General features: G+C 37.9%; 1 protein-coding gene across 2 annotated transcripts in view; it reads right to left on the minus strand.

Annotated features, from left to right (window-relative positions):
• Positions 1–10,325, minus strand: part of XRCC4 (X-ray repair cross complementing 4) — a 274,465-nt gene extending 264,140 nt beyond the window's left edge. For both annotated transcript variants that reach the window (XM_063456759.1, XM_063456758.1), the window contains exon 1: positions 10,251–10,325. The gene's annotated coding sequence lies outside the window, so the exon portion shown is untranslated. The remainder of the gene's footprint in view (positions 1–10,250) is intronic.
• Between the last annotated feature and the right edge of the window lie 2,140 nt (positions 10,326–12,465).

Raw genomic sequence — 12,465 nt, forward strand, 5'->3', positions numbered from 1 at the left:
TGCACCTTTCTAAAGGAAGGGCTGTGAACATGGGCAAGTAATATTGTGGTCTAGTCACACATTTAAAGTGTATGAAGTGCCTCGTTCCACCTCACTACGTCACTGTATACATACCGAGAATTGTTACTTTTGTGAACTTGTAATTGTTGCTTACTAGAATTCTCAATGTAGCAATGTGTATGAAAGTAGAAGTGAATATTTATTTTCAGCTAATAAAAAAAAAAAAAAAAGAAAATACACACAGTTGCAAACACCCAAAAGTGGGATCTGCCCTTCTCCTGTTCTCCTAAGTCATCTGGTCTTGATTGCGTAGATCCCATTAATTACTGCCCGAGAGAGGAGCGTTTGTCACGCATTTTGCACGTTTGACAATTACAGACTCAGGCTTCAGAGGTGGCACATGTGGTTTCTAAGCAGAAATCTGTAAATAATTAATTTCCTCTGACCACCACAGGCCTCTAGAAAATGGCCTGATCCAAGTATATATATAATTGGGTTTCTAACATGATATTCATAATGTTCAACATTAATCACAAAACATAGAGCTTCCAAGCATGACATCTTGTTAGGCTATTAAAAGGCATTATAAACGATTGCTTTGATTACATTTCAATAGCTTATTCTGTGCTTGATGATGCCAAATAGAGAGTTTTAATCAATAATGATAACTTAAAGGGTTACTCCAAGCACTGTGATCACTTCACTAAATTAAAGGGGTCACATGCTTTAAGTTTCTATGTGCAGCATTTCAACGCTGCATATACAAAGATTAAAGGGACACTATAGTCACCAGAACAACTACAGCTTATTGAATATGTTCTGGTGAGTAGAATCATTACCTTTAGGCTTTTTGCTGTAAACACTGTCTTTTCAGAGAAAATGCAGTGTTTACATTACAGCCTAGTGCTAACTTCACTGGCCACTCCTCAGATGGCTGTTAGAGATCCTTCGAGTTGTGCCATTTTATAAACTGATACCATATTTTGTATGATTTTAACTAATTTATACCAATTTCCCCTTTTTAAGTCATCTTTCCTATATACCTTATAAGGAAATATTCCGGACTCCCTTTTAAAAGTTTCTTAAATAGGCAGAATGTATACAGTCTCATACCTTTTATTACGTTTATCCATTATATTTTAGAATTTTCTAAATAGAAACCATTAACATACTTTTAAACTTTCCATTTATTGCACTTTAGGACACATATATCTTTTTTGGTGAAATGCCCAAAATTGGTTTTTGAAGTCTTTCCAAGTCAATGTAACCTGCATGCTTCCATGTTTATGTCCTTTGCACTTATGCATTTTTAAAGTTTATTATTATGGTAGAACCCAGTACAATATGTATGTGTTCAACATTTTATTTTTCAACATCTTATTTATACAATTGATATAATTCCTGGGAGCCAATAATAAAAAAAAAAAAATATATATAAAAATTATTATTTTTTTAAATATATTACCGTTTCTTTAAAATATTGCAAATAGCAATATTAACCCCTTAAGGACCGGACTGTTTTTGCGATGTTGTACATTTGCGACCAGGCCTCTTTTTACACTTTTGTGGTGTTTGTGTTTAGCTGTAATTTTCCGCTCTCTCGTTTACTGTTCCTATACAAATTATATATTGTTTTTTTCAGGACAAAAAAGGCTTTCTTTACATACCATTATTTATATAATCTCATGTAATTTAATTTAAAAAAACAAACAAATATGATGAAATTTTTTTAAAAATACATGTTTTTTTGACTTTTACTTGAAAAATCTTTTACTCATCTACAAAAGTGAATTAAAAAAACTGCTAAATAGATTCAAAATGTTGTCCTGAGTTTTAAAATACCCAGTGTTTACATGCTTTTTTTTTTTGCAAGTTATAGGGTTATAGGTACAAGTAGGATATTGCGGTTTCAAAACATACATTTTTTCAAATTTATCAATAGTGACATTGTAACACTATTATCTGTCAAAAGTCTCTGAATAACACCCCACATGTACATATTTATTTTAAAGTAGACAACCCAGGGTATTCAATATAGGGTATGTCCAGTCTTTTTTAGTAGCCACCTAGTCGCAAACACTGGCCAAAGTTAGCGTTCAGATTTGTTTTCTGTGTGAAAAAAGTAAAAAACTAAATTGAACGCTAATTTTGGCCAGTGTTTGTGACTAAGTGGTTACTAAAAAAGACTGGACATACCCCATTTGCAATACCTTGGGTTGTCTTCTTTTGCAAATGGTATGCCATCATGGGGGTAATTCTCATTCCTGGGCTACCATACGCTCTCAAAGGCAACGTAACCAACCTGGCCATTTTCAATGTAAAAATATTTGACCCATATATTTAACCCTGTAACTTTCAAAAACGCTATAAAATCTGTACATGGGGGGTACTGTTATACTTGGGAGACTTTCCTGAACACAAATATTAGTGTTTCAAAACAGGAAAACATATCACAACAATTATATCATCAGTAAAAGTGCTGTTTGTGTGTGAAAAATGCGAAAAAAGTCACTTTCACTGACAATATCATCGCTCTGATAGATTTTACTGTTTTGAATCACTAATATTTGTGTTCAGTGAAGTCTCCCGAGTAAAACGGTACCCCCCATGTACAGGTTTTAGGGTGTCATAGAAAGTTACAGGGTAAAATACAGTGCTAGCAAATTAAATTCTCTAGAATTTCGGCCTGGGTCCCTCAAATTGCAATTAATAAAATTACTTAATTATGTAAAAATATTACATAAATATGCACATAGAATTTAAATATATATGCATATTTATATATTTGAAGTCTACGTGTATATTTATATAATTATTTATGTAATTTTGTATATGGACATATGTATATTTCGTATTATTTTTATTTATTTATATATACATAGATAGATATACAATTTCATTCTAAGTGTATTTTGATATAAATATATATATTTTAATATCAAAATACAGTTAGAATAAAATTTCATATAGATATGTATTTTTTTTTTTTAAATGTATTATTATTTGTAATTTGTTTAATTTCATTTAATTTACTTATTATTTGTATTTTATAATATATATACACAATATATATAGTTATTATATATATTCTATATATATATATATATATATATATATATATATATACACGTGTGTAATTTAATTATAAGTGTATTTTTATATTAATATATGTACATATTAATATAAAAATACACTTAGTATGACATTATATATATATATATATATATATATATATATATATATATATGATATATAGACATATATTATATAGATATAATATATATATATATATATATATATATATATATATATATATCATATATATACACACGTATATAATAATTTTTATTTTTATTAACATGTACCTTTATTTATTTTTTCTGATTTTACACTAGCAGGGAGACTGCCTGTCAGCACAGACAGTCCCCATGCTGGCAGACACATGGACACCTATTGTGGCCATGTGATCGCCCTGTTGAGCGATCCCCAGGGGAACTAATCCGCCATGGGGAACAACGGCGATCGGGTAAGTACATTGCACCGTTAGGACGGTTCAGGACCGTCATCGGTCGGCAATGCAAAAATGCCGATCCTGAACCGTCCTCGGTCGCTAAGGGGTTAATAGCACAGCTTTTGTTTTTTATATCTTTTATATTGATTGAATAAATAAACAAACCACACAGTCTGAGAATAAATGATAATAAATAAGTAAATCACACAGTCTGAGAATAAATGACAATCGATTATTGGTAGACATATGGATGTGTATTGAAGCGATTTTATGAAACATGATGTGTGTTTCTACACTAACTAATAAAGTTGTCCTATTCCATATGGTTGGAACGCAAACCGGAAGCGGAAGAGTACAAACGCTTGACGGTGGAACGCACGTTTGCGTTCCAACAGTTTACACTGCCGAAAACCGGAAGTGAGCAAATACTGGAAATGGAAATTCCGGAACCCGGAACTAAAAAGCCAGTGACTTATTTAACCCCTTAAGGACCAAACTTCTGGAATAAAAGGGAATCATGACATGTCACACATGTCATGTGTCCTTAAGGGGTTAAAGAACTGAAGACAACAAAATGAAAATGAGGCTCAGTAGTGTGTGTGGCCTCCACGTGCCTGTATGACCTCCCTACAACGCCTGTACATGCTCCTGATGAGGTGGCGGATGGTCTCCTGAATGGATCTCCTCCCAGACCTGGACTAAAGCATATGTCAACTCCTGGACAGTCTGTGGTGCAACGTGACGTTGGTGGATGGAGCGAAACACGATGTCCCAGATGTGCTCAATTGGATTCAGGTCTGGGGAACGGGCGGGCCAGTCCATAGCATCAATGCCTTCGTCATGCAGGAACTGCTGACACACTCCAGCCACATGAGGTCTAGCATTGTCTTGCATTAGGAGGAACCCAACCGCACCAGCATATGGTCTCACAAGGGGTCTCATCTCGGTACCTAATAGCAGTTAGGCTACCTCTGGCGAGCACATGGAGGGCTGTGCGGCCCCCAAAAGAAATGCCACCCCACACCATTACTGACCCACTGCCAAACCGGTCATGCTGGAGGATGTTGCAGGCAGCAGAACGTTCTCCACAGCGTCTCCAGTCTCTGTCACGTCTGTCACATGTGCTCAGTGTGAACCTTCTTTCATCTGTGTAGAGCACAGGGCGCCAGTGGCGAATTTGCCAATCTCGGTGTTCTCTGGCAAATACCAAACGTCCTGCACGGTGTTGGGCTGTAAGCACAACCCCCACTTGTGGACGTCGGGCCTTCATACCACCCTCATGGAGTCTATTTCTGACCGTTTGAGCAGACACATGCACATTTGTGGCCTGCTGGAGGTCATTTTGCAGGGCTCTGGCAGTGCTCCTCCTGTTCCTCCTTGCACAAAAGCGGTAGCGGTCCTGCTGCTGGGTTGTTGCCCTCTTACGGTCTCCTCCATGTCTCCTGATGTACTGGCCTGTCTCCTGGTAGCGCCTCCATGGCACTACGCTGACAGATATAGCAAACCTTCTTGCCACAGCTCGCATTGATGTGCAATACTGGATGAGCTGCACTACCTGAGCCACTTGTGTGGGTTGTAGACTCTGTCTCATGCTAACACTAGAGTGAAAGCACCGCCAGCATTCAAAAGTGACCAAAACATCAGCCAGGAAGCATAGGAACTGAGAAGTGGTCTGTAGTCACCACCTGCAGAACCACTCCTTTATTTGGGGGGTCTTGCTAATTGCCTATAATTTCCACCTGTTGTCTATCCCATTTGCACAACAGCATGTGAAATTGATTGTCACTCAGTGTTGCTTCCTAAGTGGACAGTTTGATTTCACAGAAGTGTGATTGACTTGGAGTTACATTGTGTTGTTTAAGTGTTCCCTTTATTTTTTTGAGCAGTATATATATACATATACATACACACACACATATATATATATACACATATATATATATATATATATACACACAGATACATACACATTCTGCTTTTTTGGGGTCAAATATCTTCAGTGGTGAAGGGTCTTCTACAGAGTTTTAACTATTTTATCTCAAGAGTAAAGCTAATCTCAAGCAAGAGCAATCCGAACAAAGAAATATGATCTAGATCAGGGGTAGGCAACTTTAGGCACCCCAGAGGGTGTGGACTACATCCCCCATAATGCTCTTACACCCATAATGCTGGCAAAGCATCATGAGAGGTGTAGTCCAAAACATCCGGAGTGCCGAAGGTTGCCTATAGCTGATCTAGACAGTTTATTATCAGGTCATCATTCTAGTGTTCTGATAAAATAATGCAGATCCAGTACAGGTTTACCTTCAGAAATATGAGGGAAAAAAGGTCTAGTGATTTTCTTATTGTAAATCAGAGAATAAATACAAATATGTAGATATTAGCTATCAGCATTTCATCTAAGTTTTCAGAGTCAACAGACCAATCTTTTAATCAGAATATTAATGCTTTATCATTGAATATCATTATCTAACTTGCGTCTGATGTTTTCAAACCACAATAATTCAGTCTTAGCTTGGCCTTAGAATGGTGAATATATTTTTAAAGCATGTCTCTCAATGAACAGACAGTGATAGGCTGATACTCTCAGTCTCTCACTGGTGAGCAAGGGAAAGGCTTCTGCATTTGAGCTGTGGCTGAAGAAGCAGCAGAGGGGCCAAGAAAACGAGTGCCATAATAAGCACTTTGGGGTTATACTGTCCAAAAACAGTATTATCCTATAAACTTTATAGGGCAATACTTTTTTTAACCTGGACTTTTTTTAACCTGGGTGTGTCCAAGGTGTTTTTTTGTTCTTTTTCTAAACACCTTAGACACACTCAGGTAATCCCTAAATCCTGGACTGGTAGGGGGTCCTTGAGGACTGGGTTGAGAATCCCCGCTATAAAGTAAGATGGCAACCAGGACCACAAAATACCGTAAAGCCTTCATTGAGCTGATTTTGTTATGGTGCCCAGAGTTGTCCAAAAAAACAAACTTTCCCTTGACAAATTCAACAGCGAAAAGGTTTTTATATGTAACTGATAACGTTTTTCAAATTTCTAATCAGAACAAACATGACAACAGAGTTAATGATCATTCTTAAGCAAGATCATCACACGTATACAATTAATTCCTGGTTAAACAATTAAAGCAGACAAAGTACAAATAAACATTGTTACGACAATATTATATAATGAATCGAGAGCAAACAAAAATACACATGTACACTACACATAAACATAACAAAGGTCCATTTGGAACACAATATGTTAATTCCATATGTAACCTATTATCATTACTTCTACGGTCAATAACCAACAAACTTTTAAATAATTTTACGGTCACTAAAACTGGCACTTGATCATGATTGTGTCCTTTCATTAGGAGAATATAAAGTTTCTATGAGGGATGAAGGGAAGAGCTTGAAACGAATATATTTACAATCATTTTCACCATAACTATTTGGCACTGAGGGAGCTATATCAAAGCATGTACTATTAATTCCATGTTGTAAAACATTTTTCTGTGCACTGATATATCACCTGTCTCTTTTTGTTTCCATACATAGGGGGTTGTGGGGGGGGGGGGGGGGGAGGAGTTATACCTACGGGCTTAGTAAAATTTGCATTTTGTTTATTGACCTATTATATACGCCACAGAAAGTCATATTAAAATAGTGAATTTAGGACGTATTTGAGATCAGAGAATTGGAAAGGTTTAGTCATGCTATGGAAAATGTATGCACTCAAACGCAGCATTTTATACAATGTTGTGAAAACATCTGGAGAAAATATAGGGAGGGACAAAAGTTTTTTTACGTCTGCCACAATCAATGTGCCAGATTTTCATATAAAATGTAGAATAGGACAAAAAGAACCAAAGTAAACACAAAGTTTAGTTTTTAAAATTATAATTTTATTTATGCAGGGGAAAAAAGGTACCCAGCACCAATTGACCCTGTGTGAAAATCTAGTTGCTCAGTCGCCCATTAACCAAATGTATTTGATCATTGACATCAGATGGAGCAGACACATTCAGGACTGGCTACTGCCAGCCCTGTTGAATCTAAACACGACTCTTAGAGTCTTACCATCACGCTATGCAGTGATCATATGAAATTACAGAAGAGATACTGAGATATCAGCCTGGTACAGGTTACAAATCACAAATCCAATCCTAAGGCTCTGTGGACTACAATCAAACCCCAGTGAATCTAGAGCAATAGTTAGTTAATCTTCCCAGGAGTGGCTAACCTAACAAAATTCCTCGAATGGCACAGTAACCACAAATCCAAGAAGTCTCAAAAACAACCCAGGCCGTTTTGATAATTTAACAATTAAAAGGAAACAGAGTAATAGTAAAAGTAATAGACTTGCCAGGCACAAACCACTACTAAATTAGAGAAACATTAGTACTCATCTCACATTTGCATAAAAGCAATTTAAGAAAAAATGTAAGCCTTTAGGGATAATGTTCTGTGGACAGACAAGTCAAAGATTTTGGAAGACATAGGATAGGTCCCATTATATCTGGCAAAGAAATCCAAAACACAACATTTAACAATAAAACCACCATCAAAAGTCAGTATGATGGCGTATGGATGGTTTGAATCCTCAGGGCCTGGATGATGTGCTATCATTGAAAGTCTCAAGAAGACTGCTCTTTTTAAGAAAATTCTGAAGAAGAATGTCCAGTCATTAGGTAGTGATCTAAAGCACAACCGGTCTATGCAGCAGGTCTATTGTTCTATAGCATGAGAGGAGGTTCTCCTCAGAATTACTCAGAAGAAACCAAGTTTAAGCTGCACTCTCACTTTTGAGCATTTCATTAAGACATTTTCAACTTTAAACATATACATGAAACAAAGTAGGGACTATTGTATCTTGTAAAACCAGATATTTGGTAAAATGTGGCTATTGCCAGAGCTTCTACTGATACATCCTGTCCAGGGATATTGGGATGGGGGGGAGCTGACAGGGCTTGAGCCCCAAGTAGGCCCCCGAAAGCCCTGGGTCTAAAAGTAGGTATATTAGAATTACTAGCACCATGTCTGAGCACGGATACGTTAGCGGCAGATGTACAACCAGTGAAATACCAGAGCACCCCTCTGCTGTAGTCACTGTTCTTCTGCCAGTTGCAGTAATAGCTGGTTGGCAGGCACTGTGTGAAGGATTAGTAGTTATAACACAGAGTAACCACGGGCAAGCAGTGTTTAGGGGAGAATAGAAACATTGTTTCACTTTTTTCCTTCCTCTCACTATGTTCAATGGCATAAAATAGCAACATTAATAAAGATGACTCACAGGGATCCAGAATTAAGTCACTCAGAATGGCAATCTACATTTCATTTTATTTTTTAAATCTCACAAAAACATATTTCTTAAATATATGGGACACATAAACAGATTATTAAAATCATAAGAAGTGACGTTTCTCCTTTAAATCTTTTATTTCATGTTTTTATATTGCATTCACTAAGAAGACCTCAAACCATTCAGCGTGAAAAATATACAAAAACATTATGAAGAGGGAAACATTTTCACAACACTGTATATATGAGAACAGTAAATTGTATTTTAGTTTTGTTTATTTGCTATACAAATGGCAGAGCTGGAGAAATAGCGGCTATGAAATAAAATTTCGGCATAAAATTAGCAATTTCTCCACAATACTCAGTTTAATAAATGACAGAGGATTGTGGACAACTGCTAAGAGAATTGCAAATTTTAGATCAAAATGTGCTTATTGTATAAAGTCTAATAATACAAAGTCAGTGGTTCTTAAAGGAACACTATAGTGTTAAGAATACAAACAAATATACCTAACACTATAGTACTTGAATAGATATTTAGGTTGTTGGCCTTCCGTCTCTGGGGAGTATTAAGATTTTACCTTTTCTCCATCACCATGCTTGTCTCGCCACGGCTGGCCCCACCTCCATGGCTGAGACCATCAGTTTTTACTATCTCAGTCAATCCAATGTTTTCCCATAGGAAAGCATTGGAAGGCTATTAAGCATGCGCATCAAAACCCAAAACTGCACCAATCAGCATCTCCTCATATAAATGCACTAAAACAATGCGTCTCTACGCTCGCATTAGGATTTCACCATAGGAACGCATTATGCAATACTTTCCTATGGGGAGTCCGGTGATGCTAGAGGTCCTCACGCATGAGTCGAGGAGTTTACCCTAGCAGGTAATTATTGCAGTTTTTAAACACTGCAGTAATTACCATTCTAGGATTAAGGGTGATGGGAGTTGGCAACCAGACTACTTCAATGAACTGAAGTGGTCTGGGTGCCTACAGTGTCCCTTTAATCCTGAATTGTGTATTGTGGACCTATACTTGGTACAGCTTTATGAATTGTTTACATTTCACCCATTACAGAGTCATTCTGTCAGTGTATAAAGCCCATGATAGAGCTGCTGTGTATAAATATTATGAATAAACAATAGCCATGTGACCTGTATAATTGTAAACACAGAGATCTCCAGCCTGAATTCCATATTTTATTTATTTATTCCCCATGCATTGATAAGCAGTGAGAGGAGGCTGCTCTCCCCTTGTAGTGGACTGGCTCTCCATTAGCAGCTGACTACATTTCCCAGAATGCTCAGCCAGCCATCATTGTGCTGAGCTGCCCCCAGCCTCCCTGCCAGTGTTATAACAGTGTTATTCCTTCCACCATACAGTAAATCTTTGTAAGTCTGTCATTGGGGGCTCATCCCATTCCTCCCCCCCACCGCAGGCCTACCTCACTGGCCAACGTAACTTGCTTCCAGCACTTCCCAAGACACAGCATTCACCCTCACAAGCTAGGCTGCGCTCAACCAATCGGAAAATTCCGCCGGGGTGCGTGACGTCACACAGCCTAGCAACCAAGCGGCAGATTCAACAAGGAACCGGTAAGAATGCTTCGGATCCACCCCCTCCCTCCTTCCTAGCCAGCGCGGGTAATACCAACCGTCCAATCAGGGAGCGGGCGGAGGTGACGTCACTCAGCGCGACCGGTGACAAGGAAGTGTGATGTGGCTGTGAGGAGAGCACCATGGTGAGTGTGGCTGTCAGTGGCAGCTCTGTGCTGGGTGGGGGAGGGCTGAGCATCATGGGAGTTGTAGTCCTTACCAACAGCAGGAGTACCAGTGTCTGCCTGGCACTGTCTGATGTGCTGTAACTCCTGGCATTCCTAGAATGGAATGTTTCTTTCATTTATCAATAAGTGCTATACTCCAAGAAAATCTAAATAATGTAAATATATAATATAGTGTTTAGCCTAATCACTAACCTGTATGGAATTATTTTATATTGTCAGCTCTCCCACTCTCCACCTACAAGCTATATATTCTTTGAAAGTGTGTGTGTGTCTGTGTGTATATATATATATATATATATATATATATATATATATATATATATATATTGTATATAGCGCCATCAGGTTTCGTAGCGCTGTACAATATATATATATATATATATATATATATATACATACACATGATACATTGCTTGATGTGTGATCATGAGAATGTAATGTTTTAGGCCGTAGTAGCTGAATTGAAAGCCTAGCTGACTTAGAGAATTTTTCCAGATTTGGCTATTTTGGCCTTAAATTTCAAATTCAGTTCTCACTTTAGTGCATAACTGTGATAGTGTAACAAAATCCCAATTTGTATGTATTTATTTGAAGTCAAGTGTTTGTTTTTAACTTTCAAGGGCTTTAAAACAGGGTTGATGCTAAGCTTCTGAATTTGAATATTGTGTTTATTGCTTGCTGTAGCACTTTTATAATGTAGGAATGTTCAAGCGAGTTAAAGGTATGCACAATCTCCTTACAGAGGTAAGTGTTACACTTCTTTAACACTCACCTCCAGTCAGCCTGCGCCTCCCCTCACCTATTAGTTGATTTGCCCTGCATGAGGATACTTTCGGACAGCATGTCTGCATCTGAATGGAATGATGTGAGGCCTGTTCTCCCTAGTCGGCACTAAGAGTCCCGGCTAGACAGTTACTATAACAACTGACATTCAGCGTCTCCACACTCTGCATCTTTAAGAGGAGACACTGATTGGCGCAGTGAAATGCCATGAATGTGCTATAGCCGTCCAATGCTTTCCAACTGAGATCGTCAAGTATGATCTCAGACAAGGAGGCGAAGCGAGTGCAGGGCAAACCGAGAGGAGACCCTGAATGGTGCTGGAAAAAAAGTTGCGTAAAAACACCTTTTACCTTGCTGACAGGGGGGCCAATAGTATCTCTTTAAGTTATCATTGAAAAGTAAGAGAGGCTCCATAGTGGCTGCTGTGGCAAATAATCTGTGAATTCATATATTTTTACTGGGATGCTTAATATTGCAAATGATATACAATGTTATCTTTGTTTTAGTACTTATCATAGGTTCAATTTACCTTTTGGATAGGTCCCTCCCACTCGCTACTAATAGGTGGGTGCCAGGGGACACTCTGCATTAGTATTTAGGGCCTCTATCAGGCGTTAATGGATGGGGGGCATTAAGTCCCCCATATCGTTTAATAGCCCTCACTCAAAGGGCACGGGTGGGTGCTGGAGGGGGATATTATATTTCTCCCTCCCCCTCTAAATTATTGTAAATTATTATAGATGCCCTTTCATGGGGGCATGGGAAACCTGTGCCAAGTTCCCCTTTATTGGATTGGGGGCGTTTTTCCTTTATTTATTTTTACAACAGTGAGCAGCCACTGGTTGCTCACTGTTTAGTAAATATGCCCCTACTCGCCTCACAGCAAGTAGGGCAGGAGGGAGATTTTAAAATCCTTTTTTTTTTTTTTTTTTTTTTAAACTAATCCTACATAACTTTTTCTTTGTATTATTAAAGTTGGCAGAAGGACCAAGTCAAGAGATATAATGACCAAACCCTGCCACCGGGTTCCCAGACGGTGACCGTGCCACTTTAACTCCAATATACGGCTGCAATATCTAAAAAACTATTTGTA

The sequence above is a fragment of the Pelobates fuscus genome, chromosome 5 (assembly GCF_036172605.1).
Source record: "Pelobates fuscus isolate aPelFus1 chromosome 5, aPelFus1.pri, whole genome shotgun sequence".
In the NCBI taxonomy this organism is placed as follows: Eukaryota; Metazoa; Chordata; class Amphibia; order Anura; family Pelobatidae; genus Pelobates; species Pelobates fuscus.